Source organism: Zosterops lateralis, assembly GCF_965231275.1.
Source record: "Zosterops lateralis genome assembly, chromosome: 4".
NCBI classification, from domain to species: Eukaryota; Metazoa; Chordata; class Aves; order Passeriformes; family Zosteropidae; genus Zosterops; species Zosterops lateralis.
In genome coordinates this window covers 9,648,616-9,663,059 of record NC_139765.1, presented here as the reverse complement: position 1 = coordinate 9,663,059, position 14,444 = coordinate 9,648,616, and the positions used below count along the sequence as shown (strand labels likewise).

General features: G+C 43.4%; 1 protein-coding gene across 1 annotated transcript in view; it reads left to right on the top strand.

Moving 5' to 3' along the window:
• The first annotated feature begins 692 nt into the window (after positions 1-692).
• Positions 693-14,444, top strand: part of PDE3A (phosphodiesterase 3A) — a 216,185-nt gene continuing 202,433 nt past the window's right edge. Inside the window, exon 1 of the mRNA XM_083859872.1 lies at positions 693-747. The gene's annotated coding sequence lies outside the window, so the exon portion shown is untranslated. The remainder of the gene's footprint in view (positions 748-14,444) is intronic.

Genomic DNA, 14,444 nt, shown 5'->3' with positions numbered 1-14,444 from the left:
TACGCCGCTTAGGATTTTTTCCCGTGTCTCTCCCAGTCTTGCACTTGTAAAAATAAATTTTAATTCAGCGCCCCAAGCCCGCGGCGGTGGCGGGGAGGGGGCGAGCAGCAGGAAATGCCGGAGTGCTGCTGCGGGCGGCCCCCGGGGTGGCTCCCAGAGCCCTGCCCGAGTGGGAATGAGCCCCGGGACGGGCGCCCATCGCGCCTGGGTCTGCAGGAGAGCCCGCTGAGGCCACGGGCGGCGGCGCTGCTGCTGCTGCTGCTGCTGGGGCTGGTGCCGCCGAAAGGCTGCGGGGGGGAAGCGGTGGCGCAGACGGCGGGGGAGGAGGAGGAGGAGGAGGAGGAGGAGGAGGAGGAGGATCACTGGCTCTCCCTCGCCGCCACGGGGGTGGCGCTGAGCCGCCTGGCCGCCGTGACATGGCTGGTGCTGAAGCTGAGGCAGGGCGTCCCCATGCTCGCCGTGACTAGCGCGGCCAAGACCACGTCCCTCGTCGCCTTGGAGAGGGTCCCGGCGTCCTGGCGGCCCTACCTGGCCTACCTGCTGGGGCTGCTGGGCATCCTTCTGGCCGGCTACGCCGAGCGGCTGTGGCCCCCGCGGCGGGCCGAGCCTCCCGCCGCGCCCCCGCCCGCCGACCCAGCCCCGGTGCTCAGGCGGCGGCGGCGGTCCAGCTCCATGATCTCCCCCGAGATGTCGGGCGGCGGCAAGACCCACCGGAGGACCTCGCTGCCCTGCATCCCCCGGGAGCAGGTAGGGCAAGGGCTGTGGGGAGCCGGGTCCCGAACTTTGCCGGGGTCCCCGCGGCGGCGGAGGCGCTGCGAGCGGAGGGGCCGCGCTCGGAGCGGGCTTTTCCCGGCGCCCAGAGCCCTGACACGCCTCGGGACCGGGACGGGGGAAGCCGGGCTCAAGCCGGGCTCAAGCCGGTCTCTCCCGACCTGTCTGACTTACCCCGGTTCGGGGTGCGCTTTTCTCAGAGCTGTGGGCAGCGCCGGCTTTCCTAAAGCCGGCAGAGGCTGGGCTGGGGTGCTCCCGGAGCCGCTGGAGGGAACCTGCCCTCGGCTTGCCCAGCATCACTCAGGAGCCTCGCCGTTTCAAACCTGTACTTTCCTAGAAAGGTGCCTTAGCGTTTTAAAAGTTGCTTTAAGCACAGAAGGGGTGCGTGTGCGTGAGCCGAGCGGCTCGTCCTCGGTGGGAGAAGTCCCTTATCAGGGCGGGAGCCCGTCCGCCAGGCTCGTCTTTGCCCTTTGCCTCCCCGGGGCTGGTGCCGTGTAATCAATAGCTCCCGCTCTGCCGGGGCTGTGGGAACCGGTGCGAGGCACACGCGATTTATCTCGACTTTGTTTCCTCTGAGAGGCTGCGATTGCAGTGGCTCGGTGAGAACTTTATTGCCAGCGATGCGTTCGCTTCAACGCGCGCCTCAAAACATCCCCCCAAAAAAACTGGAGAAAGAAGCAGTCAAGCACCGATATTTATTTATATTTATTGCACAGCTGTAAAGTCCTGACACAGACACCCAGTGGGATTATTTCTGCGCTTGAAGTGTTTCTCTGTTGTTTTTGAAATTGAAGATTGCCCCACACAAGTGTCACTCCTGGATCTTGTGTGAATGAGCGTCTTGAAAGTCAGTGCAAGCCCTGCTGGGCAGTGGAGAGGGAAACCTGGGAGGAAAATAAGTATCAAATGGTGTTAAACTTTCTTTTTCAATTAGCACTGAAAGTGATTCTGTGCGCTGTGATCAGGTGAAGCGTCCTGTGATACACCAAAGGTTTTTTTCCAGGTGTTTTGCTGCACAAGCAGCAAAGTGTTTTCCGAGTAATGGTATCTAACTATATGGTGTGGGTGGCTGGTTTGTTTCTGGAAATGGTTTGATGACATCCCTTTGTGGTTGGTTTTGACATTTCTTAGAAGAGGGCCTGACAACCTTATATACCTGAGACTTGTTTAACAACAAATGTACCTATTTATTTAACAGTTTTGTTTAAGTAAAGTAAATATTTACCACAGACAAATACAGTGTGAAAAAGTAGAAAACTGACCCAGTTCTGACTTTAACAGGAACTGTGAGGGAACGGTTTAAGAGTAATTTGTAAGTACAATAAGGCACGAAATTAAAACTGTTTATGCTTACTTGGTGATTCTAGGCATTTCTGGTGGTTTCTTACAATAATAATTTTTAAGGCTTTAAACATATTTTCCAGTTGCTTTCACACTTCCAACAAATGCAGCCTTTTATTTAACATCTCTAAATGTAATCATTCAGAGACAGGACTCAGTGACCATGGTCCTTGTCTTTTCTTATGGACTTCAAATTTCCTGCATGTACCAGCACATTAAATTGGTGGTGGATAACAAGGTAGACTTCTTTTCCCTCCTTGATGGTGCATTACCTGGGGACAGTGGTCAGCTTTGCCCCGAGCAATTCCCTTTTCCATTTTGTGGAGCTGGGCTGGAGTTACCTGGCAGCTGTTCAGTTCACCCTGCTGCAGGATTTTGGCAAATTTCTCTTTCTTTTGTTCTCACTCACTGTTAATCAATAGTGAGATCTGGTATTGCTTGTGTCACTGTGTGATTAGAAATGGGTGATTACTTTGGTGTTTGGGGAAACTTTCTGCCTTTTTTTTTTATTTATTTATTTTTTTAGCACAATGTGGTTGTGTGTATGTGAACTTCTCTCCCTAAAAGCTCTTCTCTGAAATAAATGCTAGCATGGTAGAAAAGTGGAAAAGCTGAAACAAAGCTCTGTAAGGACCTCAAAGAAATGATGGGAAAAGTGGGACTCTCTCACAGCAAACAAAGTTTATGTTTATAGCAAAAATCAGCTCCCTGTAGACTTAAAGCACAGGTAAATGTTTTTCTTTGGGACAGTTTTTAAATATAACATGTTAAAAAATGACATAAGAGCTTTGAAAGAAAACCAGGCCTTCTCTTGTCCCCCTGTTTTTGAAAAACATCCTCTGAATGCTTCTGGTCTTGTTTGTACATCTGTGAGCAGCCAACAGTTTTCATCAGGAAATAGATCCACTTTATTGCTTTGAAACATGTACTTCAATTTAGTGACGAACATCGGACAAAGTTTTAGAGATCTTTCCCATCACTTTCTGTGTAACCTCTCCTATTCCTGAGCATTTAACTGAGCTTTTATTTTTCCAGAATTTGATTCTCTTCATGTCTGACTGTTTATGTTAATATGAGATTCTATGAAAGTTGGAATTTCTGAATTTTTCTTTTTTAGTCACACACATCTCAATTATAATCTGAATTCTTCCCTACTAGAATTCTAAGGTGAACCTATGTGGCATTGTGATGTAAAGGACAGTACCAGGAATTGCAAACTGACAACATGGATGTGGTGTTAGCACACCTTTTGTTAGCTTCCTATCAGTTCCAAAAAGAATTTGAAAATAAAAACTTCTATTAAAAAAAGGCTGCCATCCAGAATTCAAATGGTACCATGATGCAACTTTCTGTTGTTGCTAAAAGTGCTCTTTCCCCATTTTTAAATTATGTGCTTTATGTGATTGCTCTTTATATATGTTCCCTCTCTTTCCCAGCTTTGGCAAAGTCTTTGGATTAAAAGCTTCCAGACTGGTATGTGTGTGTGTAGATCTCATTGAGAAATGTGTGCCTGATCTTGCTCCCAGCTGAGTGTTTGTCTCCCTGTGATTTCATCAAGGCTGGCTGAGGATGCTCAGCTCCTTGAGGGCTCACTCACCCAGATTTGAAAGAGGATGCAGAGCAAAATTGTGAATGGATGGATAAGACAGGGAATGAATGAAGAAATACTTTTTTTTTTTTTTTTCCTCCAGTAAATGCAAAAGTGCCACCAAGAAGATAGCTCTTGGAGTTTTTTTTCCTCTGGGTTTTCGCAAACATTTTCTCTCTTCCTAAAAGTGTGGAGAGGATGTTGGTGGGGGTAGGGAGGGGAGCAGAAATGTTTTCTATGTGTTGTTTTTTCCCATTAAAATATTATAATGCCCATTTGCCCCAGAGCTTGTGCCTCTGATTGACATGTTAATCTCAACATACACAAGTCCAAGAGGATGGGATGATTTTGCCTTGGTGGGTAGAATGCTGCATAGACAATTGTAGCTGGGCAAATTTAAACCATGCTGAAGACTCCTGATTTTGCTTTCGAGCTTTGCTTGTTTGTTTTGTTTAGGGGAATGGGAAGCCTTCAGCAACTTTGGATTTATTACAAATGTGTGTTTATTGCAGCTGCTGTAAATAGTTTGATTTGCTTTTGTAGGATAATTATTTTTCTTACCTTAGTCCAAAGACTGTAGGGGTACAGCCCACATGGGTGTCTGAAGGACTTTCTGGTGCCCCAGCTAGCAGGTGACACAGCCCTTGTGACACTTGTGAGGTGCTGAGTCTTGCCCTGAGCCATGCAGGAGGCAGCTCCAGGATGGAGGAGCTTCTCCTGCAGCTCTGATATCCCCAGCTGCCAGGCCAGCAGCTCCAAACTCCAGTCCGTGTTCCCTGTCTCCTAAGGCCAGGCAGGTTTTCTATCCATTTTCCTTATGTATTTCTATTTTGCTCTTTTCCTTTCTTGTGGGCAGTTGGAGAAGTAGAAGCTTTTTGCCTTCCCGAGGACATCTGAGGGTCTGTAACTTATTTTCAGTTGGTTTGAGGCTCGGTGGCTGTTCTGTGCTGCCGCATCTTTCCCATCCCTTCTCTCCTTGCTAAGAGTTATTTTTTCAGGCCGGTAACTTTGGTGCCAGACTGGTCTGTCTTCCCTCAGCAGCAGCAGTGGGGATTTTTTTTTTTTTTTTTTTTTTTTTTTTTTTTTTTTTTTTTTTTTTTTTTTTTTTTTTCTCGACTGACTGTTTTCCGTGGTTCTCTGCTTGTTCCCAGCCTGCAGCCTGGGAAAGTTGTGAGCTGGGACCGTTGTTATCACCTCCTGTCTGTGGAGTCCAGAAGACAATACTGTAACAGTTCACATGGTTAAAGATATCTCTGCAGTGATAAGATCTAAGAAACAGTGGAGAAAAATAAATATATTTGTCTGGTTTTCTTTTTTTTTTTTCCCAAGGGAAAATTAAGGCTTTATCTCTTCTCATTGTTTGGTAGTGAGAGCTTTGTTAGTGCCAGGAATATGTTGCTTCTTCCCCTTTGCTGGTTCTTCCTCATTTTGCCTTAAAAAATAGACAGCTGTACTTTTATATTATAAGCAATTTTTAATAATGTGGATCCTGTCTTCTGGCCTGAAAATGGGAGAGATCAGGGTGCAACATAGAGAAATTTACCATTTTAGAGTGGAGATGGCAGATTTAATTTAGATACTGAACTTTGTGTCAAAGACACAGGTCTCCTATTGGACATGTGAGGTTTTATATACCATCTACTCCCTGCTAATAAGGTTTATTGAGCTGTAATTACGCCGATAAGATTTACTGGCACTGCCATTTAAGTCACTAAAAACTAAGGAATACTGAGGAGTTATGTCATCTGGTGACTTGCTGAAACACAACCGTGTAAAATATTTAAGTAAGGCTCCAGGAAAAATCACCCAGGGATTCCAGACGTAATGCTTTATTTTCTTTTGCATGGCTTCATTTACGCAAACCTGCCCTGCTTGGGTTTTTTTCATTTTTCTCTCAGCCTCACAAAAATGTTAAAATTGCTGCTGAAACTCTCATGAAGGGCTTCGAATCTATTTTTGTCAATTGGTTAAATCAATAAATGTATATTATGGTATATTGGTAAAAAAAGTTAAAGTACAGTGGTGACTTTCTGCTCTTTCTGCCTGAAGTGTGAAAATGTGAAGCTGGGGAACTGAAAGAAATCCTGTGTACTCCGGGTTGTCATGTTAATTAAATAAACAGCCAGAACAGTGACCCTGTGTATGAAATGTGTTTTGAGAAGCTTGTTGGGGGTTGGAGGGGAAAAACAGTGACACATGATGTTTTGGACGTTAACTGTGACATTTGTATGAATTTGTCCTAATCTGCTGTTAGTGTTCTCACATTCCAACTGTTTTTTTTTGTGGGAGACTGAGGCATAGCTCTGTGTTGCAAACAGAAAGAATATTGCTTGGTTTTTTTTTCTTTAAAAAGTAATATAAAAAAATAATCTCAGCCTGGAAGTGAAAAGGTTGCTGGGTTCTGGTGCCTGTAAACCACAGGGCTTGGAGTGGGGGTGAGCTGACTGCATCCCAAATGATTTGAGAATGAAAAGAACACTGCTGCAATTAAGGCTTTGAGCCAGTTGCTGTGATTTACTTAGGTAATCTGATGGGAGACATACAGCTTGTAGCATATCCCTTGACAGATAAGGAAAGAAGTGTACAGATTCAGATAACAAAATGGAAGTCGTGTTTTACTTTGTGCATGGATTTCTAATTTCTTTTTCCTCTGCTTGGTTTTGAAGAAGTTTTTTTTATGGATTACCAAACACTTTCCTCAAAGTCTCTTCTGTGTTTAGTCAGGGTGTCACTCTAAAATACACCTCTCATTTGGACTATGTAGTTTTTGCATGGATTTCTAATTTTTTTCCTCTGCTTGGTTTTGAAGAAGTTTTTTTTATGAATTACCAAACACTTTTCCTCAAAGTCTCTTCTGTGTTAGTCAGGGTGTCACTCAAAGAAACACCTCTCATTTGGACTATGTAGTTTTTCAGGTTTCGGGAGGAAGGTGGTGGGGTTGGTTTTTATTTTTAATTTTTAATTTGCTTGTTTGTTTGTTTTCTTGTGTGTGCTTTTGTGGGGATGGTTGTTTTGGCTTTTTTTTTTTTTTTTTTTTTTTTTTTTTTTTTGTGTTCAAGTTGTCCTGCACTGTGTCTTGCTGTGAGTTTTGCTTTAAGCCCTGCTGCAAGCGGTAGCATCAATTCCCTGTACCGGGAGTAATAAAAACAACAATTAATAAAAACAACAATTAAATGCGATGCCTGCCTGAGTTTTAACTTGTGGGTGGAACACCAGCGCTTTTCTTTCTGAACTGCTTTTGGAGATCCACTGGAGTGGTGGGAAGAGGAGGAGCTCTATCCCTTTACCAAGCTTTGGCTTCTTTAATCTTTTAAAGGAAAGGGTTTGAACCGCTTTTCTTCTCCCTCTCGTGGGTGTCTATGCCGGTGGCGAGCCTTTCCCGGTGGCGATGCTGGTGGTGATGATGGTGATGATGCTGATGCCGGTGATGATGGTGATGCTGGTGATGGTGATGATGGATGGTGATGCTGATGCGAGGGCGGAGCGGGCGGTGCCGGCGCTGGCGGGCGCGGCCCCCTAGAGGGCACGAGAGCCCCTGCGCCGCTCGGCGCCGCCGGACCGGGCACCAAACACCGCCCGCAAAAATCTGTCCGTGGTCCTTAACTCAGCCCGTGCCGGGATCTGCTCTGCCGCCGCCGTTCCTGCCGCGTCCCTCCCCTCCCGCACCCCGAGTGTGTCAGAGCCGGGAGCTGGAGCTGGGTGATCCCGGTGGGTCCTTCCCAGCGCAGAACACCTCCAGACTCTGTGTGACCATTTAGAAATCAAATGGGAAATGCTAGGTGAAGTGTGCGATAGCAGGACATCCCCCTCTCTTCTCCTCTGCCCTGCTGAGGCCGCAGCTGGGGCTTGGTGTCCCGTTCTGGGCTTCCCAGGTCAGGAAAGACAGGGAGATGCTGGAGAAGGTTCAGTGCAGAGCTGATGCAGAGCATCTCTCCTGTGAGGAAAGGATGAGGACTCTGGGCCTGTTTATCCTGGACAAAAGATGGTTGAGAGGGACTCTTATCAATGCCCCCAGGTATCTGAAAGGTGGGGGCCAAGGGCACGGGCCAGGCTCTCTGTGAATGTGCCCAGCACCAGGGCAAGGGGCACAAACACAGCCAGTGCCACTGAGTACGAGGGAAAAGTTCTGTGAGAGTGACTGAGCCCTGCAACTGCCCAGAGAGGCTGTGGGGCCTCCTCTGGAGAGATTCAAAACCTGCCTGGCCACCCCCCTGTGTCACCTGCTCTAGGGGACCCCAAAACTGCACTCACAGAGGCCTTGGTTGGACTGGATGATCTCCAGAGATGCTTCCACCCCCAACCTTCTTGTGATTCTCTGTGATGTGCTGATGAGATAAATGGTCCTTCTCCTGCTGAACACAGGAGATGGATGGATGTTTTCAGTGTGCCACCTCAAGGGTTGCTGAACAAAAGGGAAAATATGCAGATATTTCTCATATATATATATATATGTATATGCAATATACTGGTGGTTGTAAGAGTTTGGTCAGCCAAATGGCATTGTTAGTTTTTGAACCTGTCCAGAAAAAGATTTTGTGTCAGCTGGCAGTGCTGGTAACTGAAAAGGTTTTGTGTGTGTGAGGTTTTATTATGAAATTGGGTTGGTGAGGGTGTGGTATGGAGTGTTGCATCAAGTTTGGGTCAGACATACACAGGATGATTAGGGTCCACAGATGGTCCAAAATTCTGAGCCTCATTTAAGAAGAGATTCAAAATCTACGTAAAACCAGACCTGACTGAGGGGTATTGACGAGGTATTTGCCTAAAAATGAAAGAATAGAAAGGAATTTGGGAAAAAAGAAAAAGAAAAAAAGAAAAAAGCATCCCCCAACCTCAAAAAACCTTCCCTCCAAGCCTTTTATTTTAAACTACACCTACAAAGTAGTCTGATTGTGTGACACAGAAATATACAATGATCGTGGAAAATATGTGCATGTCACAAGGTGTGAATGAAACTCTTCCAGCTTAGACATTTGTATTTAATATTTATTGAAGTGTACAGGTTTCTGATGCCAAACAGGTTGAGGATTAGAAAAACTAGTGGGTTTTTTTTCTTTTTTTTTTTTTCTTTTTTCTTTAAATCTGATACTAATTAGGGAGAAAGTTCTCAGTTTTTCACTGTGTCCTTTAGTGACTTTACTGCTTTATCTGAAGTGCCTACTGACTAGGACCTATCACTGCATGACTCTGTGTTTTTACTGCAATTAACTACTGAAAAAAAATCAGGAAGAAGATATTTATGAGCATCAATACAGCTAAAGGCTCTCCTTCTGCCCCTGCACAAGGCTGGAAAATTACAAAACCTCTACATATCAGAAATAGCTCAGAGCATAGCTGAGGCCTCCTTGGCTAACACCCCCAATCCACCAGTGAAATATGTGGGGTTAAAGTGGTTTGACTTTTGTATTTTGTAGGTTGCTGAAGTTGGCTTTGTTTTGTAGCAAGATTTATGCTTTGGTTTGGATTTTAAAATAAAATAAAATTATATTCTGCGTCATTTTGTCGGTTTTTTTCTTTTAATGGGATTTTTGTCTGCCTAACTCTGTAGGAGTGGTGCTTTTCAAATATCCTCATGATGCTTTTTCTGATGGTTGCAGAAGTCCTGAGGCACACCCTGCTGATGGTTTAAAAAAAGCAACCCTTCCTCTCCGACTAGTTGGTCCTCTTAGAAATATCTCAGCTTCATTAAAAGCTGTGTGAAATATAAATATGATGATGCCTGCTGGAAAACTATTGCTGTGTTTTGAGGATCAGGTCACTGAGGCTTGTTTGGTTTATTTTTTGTTTTAAAAACACTTCTTATTTCTGGTTGACAACCAGACAACCTTTGCGTAAACCGTATTACTGTAGGGGAACAATTATTACTGAACTTCAAAACTGAATATTACTTATTCTAAGCAGCATCCTGATTTTTGAGTAAATTTGTCCATAAGCACAGTTGTGAAATGAATTCCAGACAGGGAAAGAAATGAGTGTTTGAGTGGCGAAGGTTAATTACTTTTTGAACTATTGCACTCCCAGCAGGTCGATGATACCTTGCTGGCATCTCTGTGCTGGAGTTGCTGCCAGGACACCAGCAATAACCTAAATTGCTCCTCACCCTGGAGTACAGATACTTTTGAGTCTCTTGCACTTACTTTTGTTGTATGGTTTTGAATAAACCCATGAATGTTTGCGTTCAATGTCACAAAGGAGAGGCAGAGCACTAACCTGTTTTGTTACCGATGTTACATAAAAATATTGATTCTTGGCAAATACATACACCCCAAATTTACCCTAAAATGTGGCTGTGGGGTTGCTGGAGAGGCCAGAGTGGGAGCGGGGGGAGAGGTTTATGTTGTCAGTGAAAAAAAAAAGCAAAAGCACCCTCAGGAGCCTTTCTGCTTGTGCCTGACCAGCAGAGGGTGAGGATGCTTGGAAAGGGTGGTACATGGGATACGTCCATGCAATTTTTACTCCACTCCCGTGAGCTGTAATCTGCATAGGCTGTCCCAGGCTTTTTGTTGCCTGCAGAGTAAAATTTGTGAAACCTTGTATACGCTCATATATTGGTTCTCAGTTGAAATGACAGCTGTGGAAAGGTGCAGACCTGTGTGTGAAAGTGTAGGTTAAAAAGGGCTGCACAGCCTTATGTACTGACTACCCTTGCCTCTGTGAATGAAGGTTCAAGTGCTTTTGAGAGTATTTTTTTATTATTATTTTTATTTATTTCCTTTTGTTTTCTTTCTCCTCTTTCCCTTCCTGGCTTCTCTCCCCCTTTTCTCCTTTTCTTTCTTTCTTATTGATGCCTGTTTGAGCTCACCAGCTGACAGATCTAACTGGGGTTTCCTTGCAGAGTAGACTCTGCTGTTTCATTTCCCCTACAAAGCCATACCCCAGTGCAGTTACTACTATTTCTATATTGGTAATGCTGAAGTCCTTCCCCCAAAACTCACTTTTGAATGGCAAAAAACTGCTGGATGCTGCACTGAATTCTCTGGTGCATTTCTCTTCTGCTGTGCTGGTGATGCCAACTATAGGTTGCTCTTGGCAAGGTCTGATTGATCACTGTATTTTGTGTTGATAAGGAACTTAAATGTGTTTGGGTGCATCTCTAATTGCAAGATAACTGAGAAGGTATTTTTTCACGTGTCTGGAGTTTTAGTTGTAATCTGTCCCTGGGATTGTTACAGGAATACTTGTGCTGAAATGCAGTCTGCCTCTTTCTCTTGTGAGACAATGGATACCTTCACCTTCTCATTCAGTGATATTCTAAAATCCATATGGTACAAATGAAGGTTTGTTAAAAACGCTATTTTTCTTAAATTCTTTTTGTAAAGGTTATTAATCACCTCCTCCTTCCTCTGCTATTTCCAATGGTAATTGAGAGTGCCCAGCCCTCCCAGGCTAACAGGGTGATCCTTTCAGTTCAGTCCGTAGTGCAGGAGTTGTGTTCATGTCCTAAAATTCAAAGAGAGCTTTTTAATTTATTTTTTTTAACTAACGATTTTATTTTTAGCTAACGATTCTTTTTCTTATTTTAAATAAAGTAATTCAAAGCTAACCTTCCTTGTGCTGCTGAAAACGTGACCTTACACCTTGTAGCATGTTTTCATAGATGTGTGCACGCACATATAGATATTTATGTATATGTTCATATATGTATGTATGTATACATACAAATTAGTGTTGTGCAGTCGAGGGGTGTAGAATTCTTTGCTTGACTGACAAGTCAACAAGCACAGTCAACAAGCCTGAGTCACATATGACAGGGTTCTTTTTGGATATTAAATCATATTTTCTGATGTTTTCACAGGCAGGCTTGTTTATTAATATGCCAACTTGAGTAACTATTGCTTGACTTTTGACTGTTTATAGTTTAAATATTTCTTCTTCCTTCTTGATTTGCAAATGTGTGCCAAGTTGTGCAATTATTTGTTTGTTATTTGTCAACACTTGAGCAGTGATTCTGATCAACAAATAACCACTTATGCCTTACAAATGACACATTCCAGTGTTAAATCTGGAGATTGGAGCTACAGGTCTGTTCTAGAGGTGCAAAGCCATCAAGGTGCTTTTCCATGGTGTCCCTGGTGCCAGGACTGACTTCTGACTACTGGCTTTATCTGTGATGTGGAGCATGGGACTGGCTGGGCAGGAGGAGCTGATAAGGTCCCAGTGCAGCCTGAACTGGAGCCATTCTTGTGGACATAAATAAAGGGTTGTTCAGCGTGGAGCTCTGGCTGGTGAGAAGTATGATAACACCAGCTGAAATAAATAGGTGACTTGTATTTTTACAGATAAGCACAATGAGCTTCACCTGGGTCAAACTCTGTTATGTGTAGTGGATATGTTGTTGCTGCTATGTACCTGTTCTCTGGGAAGCTGTGGGCTAATTTATATTTTGTATTTATTAAAACAGTTCCCTGAAATTCACTGCATTTCTATTGATTCTGAATTCTGTATGAGCTGAAATATTTCAAGATAATTCATGTGCTGTTACTGAGGTTGGTTTTTTTTTTTAAGATCAGCTTAATGTGTCTGCAAGTGCCATTCTTAAATGCAGTCCTAATTGTCTACTGATTACACAAAACTGCAAATGAATAAACATTTTCTATTAAAGGATTTAATGCTGTACTTCATGTCTGCTTGTGAGGGATGGAATTGTGAGGATGGCTTGGAAGTTAAAAGGGGGATAAGGGTGGAAATGGAACATGAAAGTTTCCAGCAGGCTTCTGCTCAAAGTTGCAGAGCATTCATCTTTCCTGGGACTTGTGGAGAAGCAAAAAAACCCTTTAGAAGCAGGCAGGTATATCCATAGGTGTGTAAAATTTCATTATTTTAGACCGCATGGGCTCTGTTCATGCCTCATTGCAGAGACCAGAGTGAGAAATCTGTTCAGTGGCAAAGAGGAAATATTGTCTGTGCCTTACTGGGACTGAAAACTGACTTCTGGGCCACAGAATCCAGAGTGCTGATTCCTGCTAAGCCTGCTGTGTTTGTGTCAAGTGGGGTCATAGAGGAGCATGGGGTAATAGTGCAACAATTAGATGGACTGGGGTGCCAGCACTAAATCACATATTCCAGCTTAAATTCCGCTGGAGGATCCAAGCCTGTCGTTTCCTCTTGGCGAGGCACCTTTGGAATCAGAGCCAGCTCAGAGGAAATACGAGAAATCAGGGCTTAACTGAAATTGAGGACATCTAAACCTGGCTTTCTGGATACATCTGTTGTGGTGAGACAGAGAGAGATGGCAAACACAAATGTTTCTTGGAGAGCTCTTGAGCATTTTTGAGTGAAGCAGTAAAGGCAGATTGTCTATCCCCTTCCTCACAAAGCTTTCCAATCTTTATTTCAGCTTTCTCTTCTGCTGTGTGTAGTGTATAAATCTAGTCCTAAAATGTGTGATGTTCTTATTCTGGGTTGATGGATAGTATGAACTTTTGAAAATAGTGACTGAGGCATAGTTTCAATAGTTTCATTCCAATGTTTTAGCTGCCATCATCCTTGGATCTAGAATTTTCTTTTCTTTTTGTATTATGCATAGATGAACAAGAAGATACTTAAGATTAACCTTAAGACTACCTGACTTGAGCTGTGATTTGCCACTCAAGCAGACCTTTTGAAAACCCAAAATTTTAAATTCTGGATATTTATCATATCAGCATGCCTGGACATGCTGTCATGTTTAGACCTTTAGATTTTGTTTTTCTTTTGGAAACTGCAACTTATCTGTGTTTAAAAAATGGTAACATTCTTCCAGTTGCAATAATATGTGCTTATTTCACATTCTGATCTTCTTTGTGTATTGCCTCTTCTCAAATGAAAGTGGTAATGTGATGCTGAGGAAAACATTGATTTTTAAGCTGAAGTCACTGTATTGCAAAATTCATTGATATGCACTTAAAAAACCCAGCCCAAAAAATCCTCAGATTTTGGAGCAGTGACAAAACAGCTTCCTTTGCTGTCATTCATTGCACTCATGAGAAACTGGCCTGGGGGGCTCTGGGTCTTTTATTTGGTTAAGGTTTTTAGAACTGAGATGAAAATAACAATCAGATTGACTTAATCATTTATAATAGCAGGTTAAGGAGATGAGAACTTTAGGGAGAAACTTGATAGCCCAGGGAGTATCTTTCCTGTGATCCTAATGCATTGCTATCTAAAGCAGTGAGTCAGTGCTTGTAAGCATAATTATGTCATACACTGTCTTTTGAATGCTTCAGTCTGCAACTGCAGATGTTTTTAATGAAATTTTAGATATCGAACTTCTTAGCTGTTTGCAGGTTTGTTTTCTTTTTCCATGTGTTTATTTAATAAAAAGCAAACTTAAAAGAAACGTCATCATATTGATGGCCACGTGCTTTGAGTTAACAGCTTCCTCAGTGCCACCTCTTTGAATGGTAAAATGTTCTTTCTTGATCTAGGAAAATTACATCAGTGAGCTGATTATTCCTGCCTCATTCCCTATCTTCTAGTCCAGCAAATCTGATCCCCCTTTCCTCTCTTGTGAAAGACACGCCAAACAACTCAAGGATGGGCTTTGGACATTTGATTCTGCTTCTACATGTTAGGAAAGGTGCATCAGATTTGTTTGATGCTTGTCTGTGAGTGACCACCCAAGAGTGACTGCAGTTTTGTCTGGTGAGACTTTTTTCCTTAGCTCATCTCACTTCTTTCCCTTCAACCAGAATCTGATGATTTTTTGGTTGTTGTTTTTTTTGTTTTGTTTTTTGGGGAGTGGGGGTATGTGTGTGTATGTTTG